The 22,437-nt window shown below is 43.7% G+C and overlaps 1 protein-coding gene across 1 annotated transcript in view; it reads right to left on the bottom strand.

Annotated features, from left to right (window-relative positions):
• Window positions 1–20,533, bottom strand: part of PLEKHG1 (pleckstrin homology and RhoGEF domain containing G1) — a 304,149-nt gene extending 283,616 nt beyond the window's left edge. Inside the window, exon 1 of the mRNA XM_042987317.1 lies at window positions 20,500–20,533. The gene's annotated coding sequence lies outside the window, so the exon portion shown is untranslated. The remainder of the gene's footprint in view (window positions 1–20,499) is intronic.
• Window positions 20,534–22,437: the final 1,904 nt, after the last annotated feature.

The raw sequence follows: 22,437 nt of genomic DNA, 5'->3' as shown, positions 1-22,437 counted from the left end.
GAGCTCAGTGAAGCAGGTGCTCCTTTGTGGGCTCCCAGCTGTTGTTCTCCCCCAGCTGTAGAACCAGCAGGTTTGCTAACAACAGCCCTAACAATAAAATGAAAACAATAGCCCACATCCCACCTTCCATTTGCAATGGATGTCAGTGCTCTTACTCATGCGACCCCACTTGACTTTTTCAACATCGCTGTGTAAGAGAGAATTGTTGACGTGATGAAGGGCATTAATGTTTCCATTTTACACGTGAAGAAACAAACCCAGAGTGACGGCATTTTCCTTCAGACACGCGTGTAGTTAGTGGCAAACACTGGAACCTTGAGTGTTCGGCTATTGCTAACGATGCCCTCCCTCCCCGGCTGGACGGCAGAGCACAGAGAAGCACGCTGTCACCTGAGTCAGGACAGGGCACGGGGGTGCTCTGCACAAATGGCCCATCACGGAAAATCTCATGCACCAACCCCACTCTTAAGCCAGTGATGTGTTGCGATAGGAATTGGCAATTACTTTGGGCAGAGCTCTGTATAAACCTCTCAAGGGTGGGCGGGGGCAGAGGTACATAGTGTATTGGTTAGCTAGGGCTGCTGTAACAAAGTACCACAGACTGGATGGATGAAGCCACAGAAACGGATTCTGTCATGGTTCTGGAGGCTAGAAATCCAAGATCAAGGTATCGGCAAGGTCAGTTTCTTCCGAGGCCTCTCTCCTTGGCTTGTAGATGGTGGTCTTTTCTCTGTGTCTTCTCATGGTCTTTCTTCTGTGTGCGTCTGTCCTGATGTCCTCTTCTTATAAGGACACAGGCTGTTAGATTAGGATCCACCCTAAAGACTGCATTTTAACTTCCTTCTTTAAAGACCTCATCTCCAAATATGGTTACTTTTTGAGGTACTGGGGGTCAGCACATTAACATACGAATTGGGGGGTAAAACAAGTCAGCCCTTACGGGCTGCCTGGGTGGCTCAGTCGGTTGAGCAGCTGACTTTGGCTCAGGTCATGATCTCGCAGGTCGTGGGTTCGAGCCCCGCGTCGGGCTCTGTGCTGTCAGCTCAGAGCCCGGAGCCTGCTTCACGTTCTGTGTCTCCTTCTCTGCCTCTCTCCCATTTGCACTCCGTCTTTCTCTCTCTCAAAGATAAATACACATTAAAAAAAAACCAGAAGAAAAAAACAAGTCAGCCCTTAACAGATAGCAAGCAGTACACAAAGTGTAAGGAGAAACAGAGGTGCATGGGGGCCGTGCTTCATTTATTCATTTCGCAAGTTTGCCTGTTCTGTGCCACGCTCTTTGCCCCAGGGACTGTTGGCCCGTCACGGCCCAGGAGGGCTCCTCTGAGGGCTATGGGACTTTTACATGTGCCAGCAGACCTCCACCGGTACCGGTTCCACAGAGTGGAGAGAAGACAGACGTAGCACCAGTGCATAAACATCACTTGGAGGACGTGTTAAAGCCCAGATATTCGGGCCTCACCCCAGAGATTCTGACTCCGGGTGGGCCCAAGAATCTGCGTTTCCAACAACCTCCCAGATGAGGCTGATGCTGTTGGTCCACGGACCACGCTTCAAGTAGCCAAATACCGCACTGGGAATTTGTCCTTCCCTCTCGGTTCGGACTCCACTTACATCATGTCACAGGCTCAGGGTTGCCAACAGTATCCTAAAAGCTGTTTTCCTCGGGTTGAGCCAAGGGTGCAAACCAAGATACAACGTTCATTTTACAGACACGACGGCTACAGTTGTACGCAAAGCGTGTGCAATCCGTGACCAGTTCTCCAGAAATGCTTCTAATCCTTGTAATGTTTTTCTACAGGACAAAACAATGAGGAGCTGAAGAGTGCTGGTCTCCATGAAGTCAAAGAACATGTGTGACTGCTTGTTACATCCATACTTATCTTTTTGCCACGTATCCAATAGGAAGACCGTCAACATTGCTGCTGAAGAGAACATCCCGGTGTTGGCAGGACGCCCTTCCTGAGCGCTTAGTTTTGAGTACTTGGATTTAAAAAAAAAATTTTTTTTAACGTTTACTTATTTTTGAGACAGAGAGAGACAGAGCATGAACGGGGGAGGGTCAGAGAGAGAGGGAGACACAGAATCTGAAACAGGCTCCAGGTTCTGAGCAGTCAGCACAGAGCCCGACGCGGGGCTCGAACTCACAGACCACGAGATCGTGACCCGAGCCGAAGTCGGACGCTTAACCGACTGAGCCACCCAGGCGCCCCTGGATTTTAAAGAAGTATCTGTGTTCTGAAACGTCATCTGAAAGCAGGCCATTTTGTATTTAGAACAGCTTTTCCAAAGAAATGGTGATAGTTCACAAAAGCCCACTTAACCTGCAATATGGTTATGCAATATTAACCTGCAATATGGCTGAAGTGTTTACATCATTCCTAAACACTGTTTCAGGAGTAAAACAGATTCGAAGTTCCAGTCAAGAATACTCACAGCAAACATTTCCCTCAGGGCCTTGGGTGGGGGAAGGGGAAGAGAGAACCAGTAAGTGGAGCTGAAATGACAGAGGGTTAACTTTTAGTGGAATCGATTGGACATGCCAGTGAGGTGTCCCTGTTTCTGGCCTGGCTGTGATAGCTTTGCTCTTGGATAGTCCGCATGTTATTCAACTCTAAAAACTTTTAACTTCGAGCACTCCTTCACTTCAGGAGGTAAAAGAAATGGTCTTAACTATATTCCTTTTCTGGAAAGGCTCTTTGTTATATGGAAAAGAATGCTAACCTAGAAGTCAGAATACCCGGGTTCTGATCCCTGTTCACTCTCATTGCATGATTAAGGAATTCAATTCGCCTCTTGCTATCCCAACTGATGATCTTCCAACTTTCTTCCAGCTCTACTAGTCTGTAAGTCTACCATTACTCTTTGGAATTAACCAAAGAAAGAATATTAGAGAAAGTGATATTAGAAAAATAATATTAGGCGAGGGCGCCTGTGCAGCTTAGTTGGTTAAACATGTGACACTTGATCTCAGGGTTGTGAGATCAAGCCCCGTGTCAAGCCCCATGCTGGGTATGAAACCCACTTAAAAAAAATTTTTTTTTAAATATTAAGGAAAGGGAAAAATAAACCCATTGTCATCATTTCTATTCGACATTACACTAGAGGTTCAAGTCAGTGTATTAAGGGAAGATAAAGAGACAAAATGTACAAGTTCTGAAGAAGAAGAAGAAGAAATAAAACTGACATGATTATATGCAGATTTATGTATAAATCCAAGAAAACATTCAACATTTAAAGCTTATTTATTTATTTTGAGAGAGAGAAAGAGTGAGTAGGGGAGGAGCAGAGAGAGAGGGAGAGAGAGAGAATCCTAAGCAGTCTCCACACTGTCAGTGCAGAGCCCAATGCAGGCTCGAACTCATAACTGTGAGATCATGATGTGAGCCGAAACCAAGAGTTGGATGCTTAACTGGCTAAGCCACCTAGGCATCCCTCAACAAATATGTTATTAGAATAAATAGAGTTAAGACTGACCTGGACCTTGTGACAAACTACAAAAATCAGTATCATTTCTATATGTCAGCAGTAAACAGAAAATATAATTTAAAAGATTCTATTTAAATTGTGTCAAAACTATAAAATGCTTAACACCAAATCCAACAAAGATGTGCAAGAGTTCTTTGTAAATAAAGAAGCATTATTAAGATAATTTTTTAAAAACCTAAATAAATGGGGGGATATACCATGTTCATGGATTGTCAATATTGTAAAGACAATAGTCTTCCTCAAACTGATGTATGTATACAATGCAATCCCAAGCCCAATTTTAAAAATACCAACAAAATTTTTTAATTAAATAAATTTCCTGTATCAAATAAAGACTATAATCCACAGTCCTAGAAGCCTGAAAGTTCAGAAAGGAGAAATACTAAAATCTGTACAAGGATCCCTCTCAAGGTCCCCTGCACGACTTGTCTGCAGACAAGGCGGCAGTCTCATAAAATATCACCTTCTGAAGGACTATCCCACAACTCTTCCCAGATCTCCCTCTGGAGCCTCCACATTGTGAAGTGAAAAAGAGGGTGAAGGGTATAATGCATTATTAGGTCCCTAAGAAAGCAAGGGGTCATGGGATACATCTGAAGCACAGGGGAAGAATTAACCTTAGATAGCCTAAAAGAACTTCTGAATATGTTCCAGGTCAGGAACAACCAGAAATCAGGCTGCCTTCCCAAGCAAAGGACGAGATCCTTTGAGGGGAATCCAAATATAATACTAAGAGGCTGCTCAAAGAATAGAAGCTACTCAATGCTGGCACTAATGGCTCATTTTTTGATTTTTTTTTTTTTTTCCGGCAAGGAAGAATGTGTTCTTCTCCAGAATTACTCTTGGAGAAAAAGCTAGAGGGAAATTCTAACTCCCAAATTATCTTTTGAAATGGGTAAATGGATAAACAGGATATAGTAGACCTATTAAGAGATGAGGTGAAGTTAAACCATTAGGAAGGGGTGGAATGAAATTGTTGACTTATTGACAAAATTATGCAACTTCAATTTTATAGGAACACTGTGCTTTGTAGAGAACTGCTGAACCATCACTGTTATTTATATCCCTAGGCAGGCACTCAGGGGCACCCTGTGAGCCAAAAGCTATGACTCAAGCTTCCAGTCTCGACAAGCTGGTCAGACATAAATATTCTCCTGATCTCCACAATCCCCTGCACATTAACGCTCATTCTCAATAAACTCTAGTTGATTGACTGTTTGACCAAAGGCCTGGAGCCCTTCCCAAGCACAGGCTAGATTTTAAAAATTAAAGGGGCACCTGAGTGGCTCAGTCAGTTGAGCGTCCGACTTTGGCTCAGGTCACGATCTCGCGGTTCGGGAGTTCGAGCCCCGCGTTGGGCTCTGGGCTGATGGCTCAGAGCCTGGAGCCTGCTTCCGATTCTGTGTCTCCCTCTCTCTCTGCCCCTCCCCCGTTCATGCTCTGTCTCTCTCTGTCCCAAAAATAAAATTAAAAAAAAAAAATTAAAAATTAAAATAAGGGGTGCCTGGGTGGCTTAGTCGGTTAAGCATCCAACTCTCGACTTCAGCTCAAGTCATGATCTCATGGTTGGTGAGTTCAAGCCCAACATCGCAGCTTGGGATTCTGTCTCCCTCTCTCTCTTCCCCTCCCTCCTCTTGCTCTCTATCTCTCTCTCAAAAATAAATAAAACTAAACTTAAAAAAAATAAAAACTGAAGTGATATTTCAGAACCTTAGAAATTTTCACACACTTATTAGAAAGAAAAGAGAAGATGCACAATAAATTTTCAAAATGTGCAAATGGTACTAATCATGTTTATAGAGTCACATGTTAGTCTGAGGATAGTAAACCAGAAAATCACTGGAGACTCAGAGAGTGGCCAGAAGAATAGTGTTGAGTTTGCATGGGGATGTGCGCAAGTTAATCCATACCGGGAAATGACCCTGTCTCATCTGCTGGAACTAGAAGAAACAAAAAGCCAAATAGTAAACATTACTAGGAAGAAAGCGGGAAAACCACGATTGTTCTAGTCTACTTAATTTTCTACACACTTGAAATTCTACAACAAATAAATTTACTTCCAGAAAAGATCAGAATGAACATATAAATATATTTTTACGGGGCGCCTGGGTGGCTCAGTTGGTTAAGCGTCCGACTTCAGCTTAGGTCACGATCTCGCGGTCCGTGAGTTCGAGCCCCGCATTGGGCTCTGGGCTGAGGGCTCAGAGCCTGGAGCCTGCTTCCGATTCTGTGTCTCCTTCTCTCTCTGGCCCTCCCCCGTTCATGCTCTGTCTCTCTCTGTCTCAAAAATAAATAAACGTTAAAAAAAAATAATTAAAAAAAAAATATATTTTTACAACTTGTTTTGACTTATTTCTGCAGAAAGGGCAATGGTAAACCTGGAACAGAGAGGTCTCAAGCAAAGACAGTTTGGAAGGGGCACTTCTTGAGGGAGGGCAGCCAAGACGGAGAACCAGAGCCTCGGTTGAAAGGAGATGAGGCACGGGGTAGGAAAACTGTACAGAGCATCAAATTAGAAGGATAAAGACAGGAGGGAAAGACAGAATGGCTGTGTAAGAAAGCACAACCAGGAATGGAAGATGGGAGGAGCTTGGGATCATTTGGATCGAAGACAGGTCAGGAGTAAGGTCATAAACTTCAGTTCTTCTTTATGATATGGACGTGGCGGCTGGCCGAAAGGGTGTATGGAGAATTTCAGGGCCATATTAGATTATTAAGGAAAATGGGTACGCAGTTTATAATCCTAACATTTGAGAGATGATAACCGTGTCTTCCTACAAGGTGTAACTTATAGCCTTTGTCAGACACCAAGCTCTGATTGCATGAGACGAGTCTCTGTGGCCATATGGACATTATTATGGCAAATGGAAATGTGAACTCTTAGAACCTAAGACACACCTTTATTTGAATATGGACAGAAAACATGTTTGAAATAATTGTAAATTCTTTGGCTCTGCACTCATCTGGCTTCCCCATACTCATGCTTCCTTCATAGGACAGGAAAGAGAAACAAGTAAAGCTCCTTTTTCTTTCGGAATGATCACATGCTTTGGCCATCTCACATGAAGAGAGAAATATTTTCTCTTTTCTGCTCTGGTGAACAGTTGTACAGCTCTCCCTGCTGTCTGGTTGCCAGTGAATTGCATGTAAGGTGAACTGATGAAAGGCAGCCAGACTGGCTCCTAGAAACCCCACAAAACATTCGTTAGATGTCCTCAGCTTGGGGAATTGCGAGGTTACAACTGCTGCTAGGACTTTTCTTTCTTGGTTTATGTCTGTGACCCGAGATAATGGTAAAATGATGTGACATCTCAGTTGAAGTCACAGTTTTAAATTATTTGGCAAAGTTCTGTGTCCTTGTGGCTAATTTCTTCTGCATATTTCTCTTTTAAGCACTTGCCCCTTGTCACCTGCTATAAGGAAACAGTCCTGCTCTTTTTGAGATTTTTTTTTCCCATTTTATTCCTGCCTCCCAACTATATTTGGGAGTCAGAAAACCCTAACTTGTCTCTTATGTTCTGGAATGGCAGCGATTTCAAGGTTTTATTTTATATATGTATGTCATAATATTACATATAATATACATATGATATACATAATAATAACATATATATTATATAGTGCCTATTAAATATGTAGTTCTTAATAGAGTAGAAAGAATATTTGTTGATCTCTATTTATTGATTCGTTTTTAAAAGTTTATTTATTTTAAGAGAGAGAGAGAGTGTGTGAGAGGGTGAGGGGCAGAGAGAGAGAAGAGAGAGAGAGAGAGAGAGAGAGAGAGAGAGGGAATCCCAAGCAGGCTTCACGGTGTCAGCACAGAGCCCAATGGAGGGCTCGATCTCACGACTGTGAGATCACAACCTTAGCTGATATCAACAGTCGGATACTCAACTGACTGAGCCACCTAGGCACCCCAATTATCTCCAATTTTTATAGAAAGAAAATATCTTAATTGTTTTTCAAGAGTGAAGATGACTTCTCTCGGGATGGATATCAACTCCCCAAATCTTTGAAATTAGCGCAAATGAGGGGTTTGGGGAGAGAAAATGACCATATCTCTGTAGTAGATGAGACTTCCAGTATAGAATTGGGAATCAGAATCAATTTCTGAATACATTGAGAAGGTTCCTCAATGTAGGAGAGAGAAGGTTCCTTTCTGGAAAAAGAAAAACAAGCAAACAAAAAAACCAAAACCACAAAAAACAAACAAGCAAACAAAAACCACTCCAGGAGCAGCATCTCTGTCTAGACGTGAGAGCTATTCTAAACCCAGATCTTCTACGACCCCAGGGAAGCAGGAATGTAACTGGCTGGTGTGATTCAGTTCACAGGGGGCACCGCTGAGGTGTAAAGAGGCAGCAAATGCATCTGGATACGGATGCCAGCTATCGTCACAGGTACTCATTATACTCAGGTAATATCCCTTTTTAAAAATTAAATCTGTGTGTTCGTATTCTGGGACCCCCTCTGGTGTTTGTGGCTACACATAACTCACACGGGGTCACATGTAACCCACCTTCGTTCGTGCTGTCTACCAAAGCAAGATCTCTGGAGAAGCACGCTTACAGGGAACATTAGCAACATCAAGGAGAAGACATGGGCCTCACGCCATCTGACTGGGGGTCGGGAACAGAGGTGGAGTGCCCCTTGGGGGACTGTGCAGAAATGTGGAATCCTAGGGATGGGTTAGTCAAGGAGAAGCGTGTTCTCGTGTTCTCCGGATGTTAGAAATCAACATAACAAGATGGGAGCCTTGAGGTGAGGCCACGAATATAACGTTTGTTAAAAACAGAGCACTATGAGGCCAGGGGCCAAGTTTGAGGATGGTAAGTATTCTGGGAGACACAAACTAGGATGCTTGCCCTCTAGTGTGGAGACAAAACTAGTGAAAGAAAAATAAGCCCCGTTGGGGAGCACAGAAAACAACATTTTATAAAATGCTAGATTACGTGTCCGATGATTCTGTTTCCTTAATTAAGACTTGCCAGGTTATCCCTCCAAAGTCTTATCCAACCTGGTCCACACCAACTGCGTGGCAACTCTTGGTGGTGTCTGGGCAAAAGCCTTGCAGGCCAGAGGAATTCCTTCCAGACACAGGACTGTAGACATTTTCCACCAATGAGATATGATTTTTTAAAGTGGAAAACAGAAAAAAAATTTTTTTTTGTAAACCAACTTGGGCCAAAATTTGATAAAGTTTCTGATTATTGTATTTAAGCCAGGAGATCCACGTATGGAAAGATTTTCAGAGCTACCCGTGGAAGATGTCATGAGCCAGCCTTGTAATTTTCAGCTGTGATCAATTACTGCTCAGGTCAACCTCTCTAAATGTGTTTTGTGTGTAATAGAATGCTTGGGGGATTGCTCCTAGCTCTTGACCTTGTGGGTCCTCCGTTGCCATTTTGCTCCCAAAGCGCCCTCAGAAGCTTTCCATCCAGCCTGTGCTTAATCCACCCGCGCTATGGGTGAGGAAGGACCAGTGTGTGACCTTGTTAGGGAAAAGCACTCATCTACCCTTGGCCGTTTGCTTCTTCCACCTCTTTTGATCTACTTGGAAGAGAAAGGAGAATTTCAGTTTCAGAGTAAGACCTTCGATTTTGCTGTTACTGTCACTTAAAACAAACGTTTTAGAGGCTCTTGATTAATTCATTGTAAGCCTCCTCCGCTACCCACAGGATTGCTGAGTATACCAGCTCTCAGAGGGTCCTGGTGCATAGAGAATTAGTCAGATTGACATGACTTACATTCAAATTATTAAAAATTTTATTTTACAAACACCTTTATTGGGGTGCCCGGGTGGCTCAATCTGGTTAAACGTCTGACTTTGGCTCAGGTCATGATTTCACGGCTCGTGGGTTGGAGCCCCGTATCGGGCTCTGTGCTGACAGCTCGGAGCCTGGAGCCTGCTTCGGATTCTGCGTCTCCTCCTCTCTCTGCCCCTCCCCTGCTCATGCTCTGTCTCTCTCTGTCTCTCAGTAATAAATAAACGTTAAACAGATTTTTTTTTAATGTACTTTTATTGTAACGATTTTGACAAATGCATGTACCCAGGTCACCTACACTCCTGGGGAGTTAGAGATCACATCTATCATCCCAAAATGTTCCATTTGCCCCTTTGCAATCGTTCCCCAGCCCCCAGACAGCCAGTGCTCTCTGTCGCTGTAGATTAGTTTTGCCCTTTCTAGAACTTCACATGAATGCAATCATGCAGTGTTTACTCTTGTGTCTGGCTCCCTTTGTTCAACGTGCTGTTTTTGAGATTCGTCCATGTCGTATCAGCAGTTCCTTCCTTTTTGTGGCTTTTTGTGTGTATACGGGGGAAAGATGCTTCCTTGCACAACTGCGTACTGGCTGTTAAGATTTTAATGAAGATCTGATTTTTGTCTTTCAGGGCATTCTTGCACATTCTAGTAAAACAGAGTAAAATTCTACGATGTCTCTTTTGCCTGAAATGAATGGACAGTTCCATATGGCTTAAGGTACACTGAAATACCAGTTAAACCACTGGCTTAAAATAAAACATATGTGTTGAATTGTAACGCACTGATTTTAGAACGTATTTTTACTGTCAGTTACGGTTACTTGAGATCTTTTGATCTCAGAACTACCCAAAGCTACAATTTGTGGGTGCGACCTTACAATCTTTCTCTTGATGTCCTTAGGTTTTGTGTTTAGAGGATTGGGCCCCACGATTTTTGTCAGCAACTTTAAAAGTTTTTTTTTTTTCCCCCTAATCCATTATAAGGCTTTAGAATGTAATTTTCATGATTTGAAAAATGTCGAGAGGGGAAGTAGAAAAAGTTCAACAAATATTTTTTTAAGTTTACTTATTTATTTTGAGAGAGAGAGAGAGTGTGTGTGTGTGTGTGTGTGTGTACAAGTGGGGGAGGGGCAGAAAGAGAAAGGGAGAGAGACAGAATCCCAAGCACCTCTGTACCACCAGCGCAGAGCCCGATGTGGGACTCAAACTCACAAGCTCATGACCTAAGCTGAAGTCGGATGCTTAACCAGCTGAGCCACCCAGGCGCCCCAACAAGTATTTATTAATCATTTAGTGGAAATACAAAGAGTTGAGCTGCTATTCTGTCTCTCCGCAAGTCTGTAATCTACTAGGGGCAAAAGCCATCGAGAAAGAGCCGTCACAGCTCTTACAGGCAAGAGCCTGTAAGCACTGAGTTTGCAGGGGGGACCGGCAGGGACCACTAGGGAAATTCATCCAGGAGAAGGACTGGCTCGAACTCAGGGAATACAGACGATTTCACAGGGAAGGGCTGATGCTGGAACAGAAATCTAATAGCAAAGCAGAACTTTCAATAAAGGAGAGGGAGGCTTCCTTCTATGAGGTGATGACCGTGTGTCAAGACTCTGTCCCTGCCCAGCACAGGTGGCCTGGGCTCTCACAAGGACTCTCAGACTATGTCTTATTTATTAGCCCTGCTTCAGGGATGAGGAAACTGAGGACCTCAAGTCCCCACACACATCCCCATCTCTCCCATTTCCTTTTTGGCCAAGTTTCTTGAAAGAATATTCCATATTCTATACCTGACTCTCTCTGTCTCATCAGCTCCTTTATTACTCTTATTCTTTGCCCTCCACTGATCTACACAAAGCATAGACGTAGCTCCTACCACAGTTCCCTGAAAGGCAGCTGGCAATCGACTCAACTGTTCAATAAAAGTTTCATGAAAGCTCGGCTCTAACATATATGGGGATTATAATGCAGGAAAGACCCGTTTTATCTGAGTGATCTTCAGCAAGTTACTTAATCTCTCTGTGCCTCAGCTTTGTCATCTGAAAAGTGGGCATGGTAAGAGTCCTTTCCCCTTAGAGTTGTGAGCCTTGCACGGCCTTGCTTATGTAAAGTGCTCAGAGCAGCACTTGGGCAGTGTTAGTCTTTATTCTTTCCGTTGTCGATGGTAGTTGAGTAGAACTGGTAAAAAAGGAACACAAGTCAAAATCAGGTATTGCCACCAAAGCCCACGAGCCTCCTACTGGCTGTCTTTCTCTACAAAGGACTCTCCAGCAAGAGTGGCTTGTCCCGGTCCTGAGTCTCCGCCCCTCCTTGATTCCGTTCGGAGGGGGAGGGATACCTACCACCCGCCTGACCTCTGCAGAACTTTAGCTCCGCCCACATGTTAGCGCTCTGCTGTGTGAAACACCTGCCTGTGGGGTTCGCTGGTTCAGGTCTTCCCCAAGGACAGAGCGGACTCTTGCCTAACACTCTCGTGACTAAGGGAGGGAGGATTCTTCACCTCCATCCCCAAACACAGGGTCACTTGCAACCCCCACTCCCAGATGACAATGGGTACACCCTGCCCAGACCCACCCACAAGGGTAGGCATCATTGCTCTGAATTTGCAAGTGAGGAGGTGCGGAGAAGTTAAGAATGGCCAAAACCCCAGAGCCGGGAAAGGTGATGGAGAATTCCTGTTGGGTCTCTGACGAGAAATCTTTCCGTTCTCTGATACCCAGCCCGGCTTCCTATCTCATAAATTAGGGTGGAGTTATTTTAAACCAACAGAAACAACTGTGGCTCTCAAGATGTAAAGTTAATGACAAAGGTTGAATAAGAGTGACATTCCTTAAAGGACTTTTCTTGCAGATTTGGCCAACTTCTCAACTAATATTTGCACTTACTTTCGTTGTGTCTCCTTCAGGTGAGAGAATGCATGTTCCCTCTCATGTGAAATGCATGTTCCTTACCCTTCAGAGGTAAGGAACCTCTGAAGTGTTCCTTAATCGCTGACAGTCCGGAGAGAAGCCTTTCATCGTCCTGCACAGGTTTGCTTAGATGTCACCCAGCCAGCGCACACAGAGAGAGGAGCAGGCATACGTACAGGTATACATGGCCATTCTTTTTTTGTTTTGTTTTGTTTTTTTAACATTTATTTATTTTCAAGAGACAGAGAGAGAGAGAGACAGAGTGCGAGTAGGGGAGGGGCAGAGAGAGCGGGAGATACAGAACCAGAAGCGGGCTCCAGGAGGCTCTGAGCTGTCAGCGCAGAGCCTGACGCAGGGCTTGAACCCACCAACAGTGAGATCATGACCTGAGCTGAAGTCGGATGCTTAACCAACTGAGCCACCCAGGTGCCCCCTACATGGCCATTCTTAAGTCAATGTTACCCAAACCTTCATGATCAGCCAAGACTTTTGCTCTGAATTGTGAAATCCTATATCTAAGTGACCATTTGGCATCTCCCTTGGGATATCACAGTGTCTCAAAGTTAAGGTGTCCAAATGCAACTTCTGATTTTATTCCCCCACCCCCAGAAACACGATCTTCCCCATTGTTTCTGATTTCAGCAGATGGCACCACCATGGCCCAAGGAGAGAGTGAAGGGTTTAAAAAATACATTTTTTTAATGTTTATTTTTAAGAGAGAGAGAGTGTGAGCAGGGGAGGGGCAGAGAGGGGGTGACCAAGAATCTGAAGCAGGCTCCAGGCTCTGAGCTGTCAGTGCAGAGCCCGACATGGGGCTCAAACTCATGAACTGTGAGATGGTGACTTGAGCTGAAGTCAGACGCTTAACCGACTGAGCCATCCAGGCGCCCCATAATTTTTTTTAATGTTTGTTTAGTTTTGAGAGAGAGAGAGAGAGAGAGAGAGAGAGAGAGAGAGAAAGCGAAAGCATGAGCAGGGAAGGGGCAGAGAGAGGAGATACAGAATCCGGGGCAGCCTCCAGGCTCTGAGCTGTCAGCACAGAGCCTGATGCAGGGCTTGAACCCACTGGCCGTGAGATCATGACCTGAGCCGAAGTCAGATGCTTAATCAACTGAGCCACCCAGGCGCCCTGACAGTGAGGGGTTTTTGTTAGAGAATGTCATGGCTAGCTTTATCTATTTTTAAGAACATCATCCTGGCAACAAAGTGAGGTCAGGATTTTATAGTTGAGTGGAGAGAATTGAGTTGGTGGCCATTAGGGAGTTACTTTCTTTATGTTAACAAAATATGATATGTAAGAGTAAGATAATGAAATGTGTTTCTAGAAATTGCTATTAGGTTTATCCATATGAAATGATCATTTATAGTCAACAAATGTTCAGCAGCAATTTTGCACGATTCGGTTAATATGTTAAAGCACAGCAGACAGGCATCCAGATCAAAAATACTAGATATCTAGGGCACCTGACTGGCTTAGTCAATAGAACATGCAACTCTTGATCTCAGGGTCGTGAGTTTGAGCCCCACATTGGGTAGGGAGCCTACGTAAAATAAAAAAATAATAAGATATCTAATTCCAGTAAAAGTGTTGGGAAACAAACATAAGCATTTACTGCTGCTGTAAGTACAGATGGTGGAAAACTTTCTGGAAAGCGATTGTATCCTAAGTCTTAAAACAGTAAAATTTCACAGTTATTTTACTTGAGAGAATAAATACCAATGAAAACACCAGTGTGACAGAATTCATTCCAGAATTGTTTATAACAGGAAAAAATGGAACTTGTCCAAAAGTTAATTTACAAGAGACTTGAAATAAACAAGTGGCATCTGTTTGTGAAATAGCATACAACTATTAAAGTGATGATATAAAATATAAATTAAATGTCACGCGAAGATCTCCACAATATATTTTTGAGCAGAAGGACAAGATATAAAACAGATGTCTAATATGATAGTATTTTCGTTAAAAAATAGAATTCTATATCTAATTATTACAATCTGCAAAGAAAATAACCTAAAAAAAGATATTCCTATTAACAGAGACTACCTCTGAGTGGTGGACTTTTAGAAGATCTTTTTAAAATATCACTTCTAGTATTTTATAAAAAGTTGGGGCAACCTCATATTATTATTTTTATTTGTTTTAATGTTTTATTTATTTTTGAGAGAGAGGGAGACACAGAATCCAAAGCAGGCTCCGGGCTCTGAGCTGTCAGCATAGAGCCCGACACGGGCTCGAACCTACGAACCGTGGATCATGACCTGAGCCGAAGTTGGACACTCAACTAACTGAGCCACCCAGGGACCCCCAACTTTATATTATTTTTACAATAAAACAAAAGCTACATTCAAAAGAAAAAAGCTTCATAAATATTTACATACGTATAGGAATGAAGAATTCTTAGGGAAAATCCCTGTGTTCAGACGAACCTCCCTGATCTTTGTCATTAGCAGTGACCGATACCTCCCTACCTTTTCCATGAGGCCAACATTAAAAGCAGAGAATAAGTCCTTCCACAGATGACATTCCGTGCCTGCGATTGATGGTTGTACCACAGGTTTTCGCGGGTACATGAAGCCTGCAGACCTCGTAAGACATTAGCAGGTGTCTCGATTTCTCACAGACACGAATCGCTCTGCCGGTTGAAAGCCACGCTGTTAAGTCTGACGCCATTAACATAAATTCAAGTTCTGAAGAAAAAGTGGCTCGTTCATCAACTCTTTGTCTTTCTCCGATTTCCGATTCCTGATTTCTACTTTAAAAGAGGGTGACGCCGTGAGCCTGGTTTGAGGGCTAAGTAAATCTAGGGGCGTGAGATAACCTATTCATATTCTTCCGCATGTGAAAGCCTATACGTAATTAAAGTTTCTACTAGCCACATTAAAAAAATAAGTGGAATTCCTTTGAATAACATATTTTATTTCATTCCGTACCCAAAATGTTAGTACCTCAACAGGCAATCGATGTACAATATTATTGAACTGTCTTACATTTTCATTAATTCTTGTTTTATTCGAACATGACCTTAAAAAATGGGTCAATACTTGTGACCGTTTATATTCCCTCCCCTTCTTAGCTAACATTGGCACGCTAACACGGTGTTCTGCACCTAGCTTTGGAGGGCATGCCATCAAGATATGTAGATATCAAGAACATTTGAGCATTTTCAAAATTTTACAATCACTGGCTGCTGGACAGAAAAAGAACTTTTGAGCTATGTTCCTCTGATGGCAATAACCATCGGAAGACACTTACCTCCCTCCCAGGAGGCCGCACCACCTCCAAGGGAGCCAGGGGTTGCTTTTAGCCTGTAAGAGAGGATAGCTCCCCCTCTGAGTTATCTTCACTCTAAGCTTCTCAAGGATGAGGAACTGTTATGATCCCAGAAAAGGATCGCAAGGAGAAAGATATTTGCCTTTATTTAGTCATTGTACTGGGTAGTCGAGAGGCGGTAGTCTGTAAAAGCAGTGGAAGCTGGAAGACAGCCCACAAAGTTAATTTTAAAAGTTATTTATTGGGGCGCCTGGGTGGCTTGGTCGGTTAAGCGTCCGACTTCGGCTCAGGTCATGATCTCACGGTCCGTGAGTTCGAGCCCCGCGTCGGGCTCTGTGCTGACGGCTCGGAGCCTGGAGCCTGTTTCAGATTCTGTGATTCCCTCTCTCTCTGCTCCTCCCCTGTTCATGCTCTGTCTCTCTCTGTCTCAAAAATAAATAAACGTTAAAAAAAATTAAAAAAAAAAAGTTATTTATTGACTCTTTGATGGGTGGGGCCTTGTCTTTCTGTGGTACCTCCCCAGAAAGTCCTGAGCCTACATCTAAAAACAAAGCTTCAGGCTATCCCAGCTCTTCCCAGCTTGCTGTGTGAAAAGCTAACATGGCCTTGAGCACCGGCTAGACTTGGCTGGGAAACCTCCTTCTCCTGCCTGGGGTGTGACTCTAGCCGGCTCAGGAGCCCAGGTGATCCCCATGGTTGGGGACCAAGAAGACGTAGTTTGTGAATCCAGGTTAAGCAGTCACTGGCTGTACCCACGAAAACTCCAGACAGTGCCGCCATCCTTGAGAGAAATCTGCCTTCAGACTGACCGAGGTGCTGATCGATCCTTTCCGCAAAGGAGCTCTGGGAAGTGGGAAGCTTTTGCCAGAGGACAGACGGCAGAAGGACCCAAGAGTCACCTTTGCTCAGGTTTCTGCTGGAATGAACTCACTCGGTAAGTATTCCCCAAACAAAAGGCACGAGAGTCACCTTTTGGCTTTATCAGGTGTTAACATTTGGCTGCAAATAGGATAAACCATTTGCACCACCCAGGTTCCTGGCTTCCTCAATCGGAGGGGTTCTTGGGGCGGCAGGTGCTGTGGATGGCTCTTCCCGCATGTGCCCGGGCTGCCAAAGGACAAACAGGTGATGCCAGGGCTATAGAAGGTGCAGCACATTAGCTCCGTGCGTGCCGGAGGTGAGCAGTTTCAACAAAGCCAAGGGAGAAAATCTACCTGACGGTGGTACGCCCTCATTAAAGGGATCAGACCTCCAAGGGGAAGTTCGTGGCTGTGGGGGCTTTGGAAGCCCCTCTCAACGAGAAACTTCCGTAAGGATTCTGACCCCATCCTTCACAACTTCTCAAGCAGCTGAGTTCATCGGACTGGCTGAGGCTGAGGACACTCTTTGCAGGAACATTCTCTGGAAGAAGACTCAGGCAGCGTGGTGTGAGAACCTGTTCCGGTCTGATGTGTGGCCCCTGTTCTGATGCTTGATGACACTTCTCAACTCCTGAAGAATAAGGGGTGCACCTTCCCCCCCCCTTTTTGTAAATCACAAATCAACAGGACGTACTAGTTCCAATGCCACTTCTCTTTCTTTCCAAAACTCCAGCTTCTGTCCCTTCCAGAGTTCAGTCCTAAAAGAACACTCAGAAGAAGTATTCAGAAAATATGGATTTAGCACAGAACAAAAGTAGCCCAACTCCACCCCTGGGGAGTCATTAAAAGCAGTAAGCCGACAGCTAATCTACAACATTGACCAGTAACAAGTACCTGTTCTGTAAGTAATCCAGGGAGCCTGAGTTGATGTGTGTGATTTGGGGCAATCACGAGTGCTTTCATTCGGGGAGAAGTTCGTGCTTGTGTCAAGATGAAACCTCACGCCCTCGGAAAATGTAAAGAATGCTGGCGTGTCTTCGTTAGTCTTCTGTAGTTTTCACACCGAGTAAAGACTGGAGACTTTACATGTATTGTTATTATTCTAACTGAAAGTAAACCAGCGCCCTATTTGATAGGTATTACGCCTGGAGTCGTTTTAAAATACCGGGTCATGTCTGGAAATGGATACAAGTTCCTACATGATCACACTTTAAAAAATCACTTAACTGTTTGCTTGGGTTTTCACTAGTGGCAGGGGGAAAGAGAAAACATGATTTAAAAATTTAATCATTACAGACGATGTGCTTGACGGTGGGGAGGTATGGAAACCATACTCCCAGCCAGTTACACTTTAAACAAAATGTAAATACACATACTTTAAGACTCAGAATCCAGACAAGCATTTACATAGCAATGCACCAGGAATTTAACATATGTTAAAGTAGAGGAAACCCCAGGCCCCAAATGGTGTCACTTAGACCAAGTTCCCAAACCCCAGGGCTTAAAACCTCTTCTGACCGCAGTTTCCATCTTGCCCAAGAAACGTGGCCTCAACCGGTCAGTCAGGAAAAATTTTCTTTCCATCAGTGGCAACCAGTCTGTCCCCTGGGTCCTCTCCATCTCCCAAAGAAAGATCAGGGAATCTGTGTGAGAAGACGCCTTGCTTTCCTTCCTAGCAAACTGCCTGGTCTGGAATAATCGTTCCTCACCGTCTGTCTCTAAAAACCTTCCATTTTCTACCATTTCTCAGGACTTCCCTCCACTTGCTAGGTGGGGCGCTGCCTGATTCAGGAATGGCTTGGTAAAGCCAATTCGGTCTTCAAATGTACTGGTTGAATTTCATTATTTAGCACATATGATGAGTGATATGTATTTTCTTTCCTGAAGTGGGGTCCCATTTCCTCCCTTCCTTCCTTCTTTTCCTTCCTTTCTTCCTTCCTCCTTTCTTCCTTTCTTTTCCCCTCCTGCCCTCCCCTCCCCTTTTCTTTCTCTTGTCTCTTTTTGTCACACAAAAAGACGTCATCTCACAAAAATGATCTCTTCTTTTCAAACTAGGCTCTTTTTGGGGGGGAGGGGGAGGGGGGAGTGGTTACCTTACTTGCTTCTTTCTATCCCCAGGGAACTGTAGGTCTGTTCCCACTCCATCTTTGTGGGTGTAGTTCGAGCAAACAGATTCCTTTCCCCCTCAAACTAAGTGCCTTCTAATTTTTACGAATTATAGGAACTTAAATAAAACTTTAGTAGATTAGCTCATATAAATAAATATAATAAAATTCATATGCCAGATAAATCCATTTGTGTTCTGGAGGGGCTCAGACTTACACAGCAGGTAAGGAGCCTCGAGGCCACACCACCGCATCTGGCCCACCTGCCTCTTGCAGACCCACAAGCTCTGTGTCCCCCAGTGCCCTTGCAAGCCGCCTGTCTGCTGGGAGGTGCATTCCACACAGTCCTAGCCTAGGGTATTGCTCCCTCGGGAAACAAGACAAAACATCCAACCAAATTAAAGGAAAATCCAAACAATAAGCGAAGGCATTTCCTACCATGGTAGTCTCTTGTAACACTGATCAAAAACTTCTAACATTATCAATCCGTTTCCTCTAGTAACAACATGGCTTACTATTTTCTTTTTTTAAAGCCTACTATTGTGTGTGTGTGTGTGTGTGTGTGTGTGTCTGTGAGAGAGAGAGAGAGAGAGACTTGGAGTTTTTCTGCTATAAACACTGCTCGTAACTCACATTTTTCTCAATATGACATTGCTTTTTTAACTTTATAGGATCTTGCACTGTGCCTAAGTTTTAATTTTTTCTGCAATCAGTCCTGAAAGCATAACAATAAAAAGTAAGTTGATGTCCTAGAAGGTTGCAAAAATGGCCACAGGTTTTCACTCCTTGTATCCATTCCCTTTGCAATGCAACTTTGCTGCTTCCCCCACCGCCCCGTCAAGAAATTGACCTGTGTCCGCACTCATGACCCGCGCTGGCCAATGGAATGCGGTAGAAGTGACCGTGTACGCCATTTGCTCTTTCTTAAAACCCCACCTCCGCCACGTGAAACGTCCAGGCTGGCCCAGTGCTAGATGGGAGGCCGTGGCCTCGTTGCCCCCACCCCTGCCAATATCCAGCCAACCGGTAAACACGCGGGTAAGGTCATGCCGCTCGGTAAGGCCCAGCCCACCTGCCAGTTGACCTCAGTCTCATGAGCGAGCCCGGCTGAGATCAGCCACACCTGGCCCAGCTGGACAGAACGGCCCAGATGACATGCAGACACGTGACTAACAGTAAATGATTGCAGCTTTGCGGCACTAACTTTGGTCTGGGGCCTCAAATACCTGATTCACTTACATTTTCTTTGAGCATGTTTTGTTCTTAACTCTAACCCATATAAAGCCTACTTTTTTTTGCATAGGGTTGAGGTAGTTAAGGGGCTTTTATTTGTTTTAGCTATATGTGTGGCCAGTTTTCTCAACACTATTGACCTTTCTTTCATCACTGATTTGAAATGCCATGGTTTTCATTAACTAAATCCCCACATGCACAAGGGCTTGCTTCTGGACTGGCTAATAGGTTCTGATGTTTTATTTTCTGTGTCTGAGCCAATAACACAATGTTTAATTCCTTAATCTGAGAGTATGACTTGGTATCTGGAATGTTCCTGGGAAATAATGCAGGGGCCCAATTATTAGATGTAAAGGGAGGGGATGTTATCTTAAATACTTTTGTATTTCCTCTAGAATCCACATAGCTCCTGTGGACATGGTGGTGATTGCAAAAACATTTAGTCTTCTGCATTGCAAATCTGTGGCGTTTAACATACTAGGAATAAATTTGGGAGCCTGTGGTTTACAGAGGTGATATTTATGGTCCCGATCTCTTTTTGTCTTCACCAGTCTATAAGGTACAAGGTCAGCAAGCTGAGAAAGGCTATATCGTCATGATGGTGGAGGAAGAAGCAGGGAAAAGAAGGAAAAGCAGCAGCAGAAGAGGAGGAGAAAAAAACTAACATCTACCGAGTGTTTACTCTGTTCGTGTCTATACCAAACACTGGACCTGCCTTGCCTTCTTTACAGCTTTGTGAGGTTAGTGCTATTTATATATCCAGTTTTCAGAAGAGAAGGCGAGAGTCCAAGAAGTTATGTAACGAGTTCAAAGCCACACAGTAAATGAGTCAAAATTCTGAATGAATGTGAATGCAAGGAAAAAAAAAACAAACCTGGAAGAAAATCCACTTCATGGTTAGCAGTTGACCGGGATGCCGTGGGATTCTGCAGTCACACGGTGGGCGGTTTTCTGTCTCACAGCCTGGCTGGACCAGTAACCAAGGGAGGAGGCGGGGGCAAGACGTGCTCTGCGATCGGCCTCACGGAGCTGTATTACCCAGCCTGCCCCGCGCCGGTCTCGCCTGCCCCGTTCTCCCAGGACATTGCACTCTTGCCTAGGATCCGGCTTCTGGATGACTCTCTAGTCCGTACCTTTAAAAAGCGTGGAACCAGATCAATGAAAGAATTTTATACAGAAAAGAATTAATGAGAAAGAGGTGACAAGGACGTTTAGAAGGGACAGGAAAAATTCAGTTTTGCCCTTTACTTCCTATTTCCGCTTCTCAGGCCCCCTGTCACCCAGGTGTGCACACGCGGTGGGTGTTGGCCCTATTTGGCTGTGTTCGTTATATTGCAACGGTAAAAAAAAAAAAAAAAAAAAAAAAAAAAGGTAAAGGTTGGATTATGAATATCGGGACAGAGGTGATAACCTTTTTTTTTTTTTGGCCCAATACAAAAACAGAATAGGACTTCGGAAAAGAGAAGAAAATAGGGGGAAAGCAATAACTTATAAAAAGAAGAATAGAAAGGACAAAAAAAAGTGAAATAAATAAAAGTCACAAAAATGGAAAGGATAACACGGAGTTACCAGTAGGTCCGTTAAATAGGAATGGACTGAATTCTAGTAAAAGACTCAAACAGGCATTTTTCATTTCATTTCATTTATTTTTAAAGATATTTTGAGAGAGGGGCGCCTGGGTGGCTCAGTCGGTGAAGCGTCCGGCTTCAGCTCAGGTCACGATCTCGCGGTCCATGAGTTCGAGCCCCGCGTCGGGCTCTGTGCTGACAGCTCAGAGCCTGGAGCCTGTTTCAGATTCTGTGTCTCCCTCTCTCTCTCTGACCCTCCCCGGTTCATGCTCTGTCTCTCTCTGTCTCAAAAATAAACATTAAAAAAAAATTTTTTTTTTTTTTGAGAGAGAGAGAGTGCATGCACACAAGCAGGGGAGGGGAAGAGAGGGAAACAGAGGCTCTGAAGCAGGCTCTGTGCTGACAGCAGACTGCCTGATGCCTATGAGGGGCTCGAACTCAATCATGAACGGAGAGATCATGACCTGAACGGAAGTCAGCCAAAGTTTAACCAATGAGCCACCCAGATGCCCCTAGGCATTTTTCATTTTAAAAGACTACACATAAAGTTAAATGAAAAAGAGAAAATCAAGGAATGCATAAGTATATGTAGCAAATATACGACATTCTTATTTGCTTTTTACTTGTACCTGACAAGGTGAAATTAAAGGATCAAGGTCAAAGACAAAGGTTAGGGTATTGGGCTGCAACCTAAGGCAGCAAAGGTGAGCATCTGGACAGATGGGTGCTCTTCTCTTTCTTTCGTCTCCTCCTTTTTTTCCCTTTCTTTTTATTTTTTTAATGACAACAGCTAGTTTTTTGTTGAACATTCACATCTCATAAAAATAATTAAGTACTGTGATGATCCAGGAAGCCAGCTTGAAGTGAGTCGCTTAAAGGTAAAAACGATATTGTTCTGCAGGGTTAAGATTGTGATTAGATTCTTAATTGGATTCTGACTACATCCAGTTAAATTTATGCACAGTAAAATTAAAAATTAAAATTGAGATGTTAGCTACTCTAGGAACAGAAATAGAGTGTAGAGAATACTACCTCTTCCAAACAAGTAGAAGGTAACAAATAAAAAAACTAAAATAAAAGCTCAAGCCAAAAAAAAAAAAAAAAAAACAAGAAAGGAGAAAAAAAATGGATGTACAAAATGTAAGATTGTAGGAAAAACACAAATTCATTCATTCAACAATTATATTATCGAGGGCCTACTAGAAACCACATATTGTGGGATATAGCAGTAAACAAAACATAGA

Source organism: Panthera tigris, chromosome B2 (assembly GCF_018350195.1).
Source record: "Panthera tigris isolate Pti1 chromosome B2, P.tigris_Pti1_mat1.1, whole genome shotgun sequence".
Taxonomy (NCBI): Eukaryota; Metazoa; Chordata; class Mammalia; order Carnivora; family Felidae; genus Panthera; species Panthera tigris.
The sequence above is the reverse complement of the archived record's forward strand: the minus strand, read 5'-3'. Positions and strand labels throughout refer to the sequence as shown.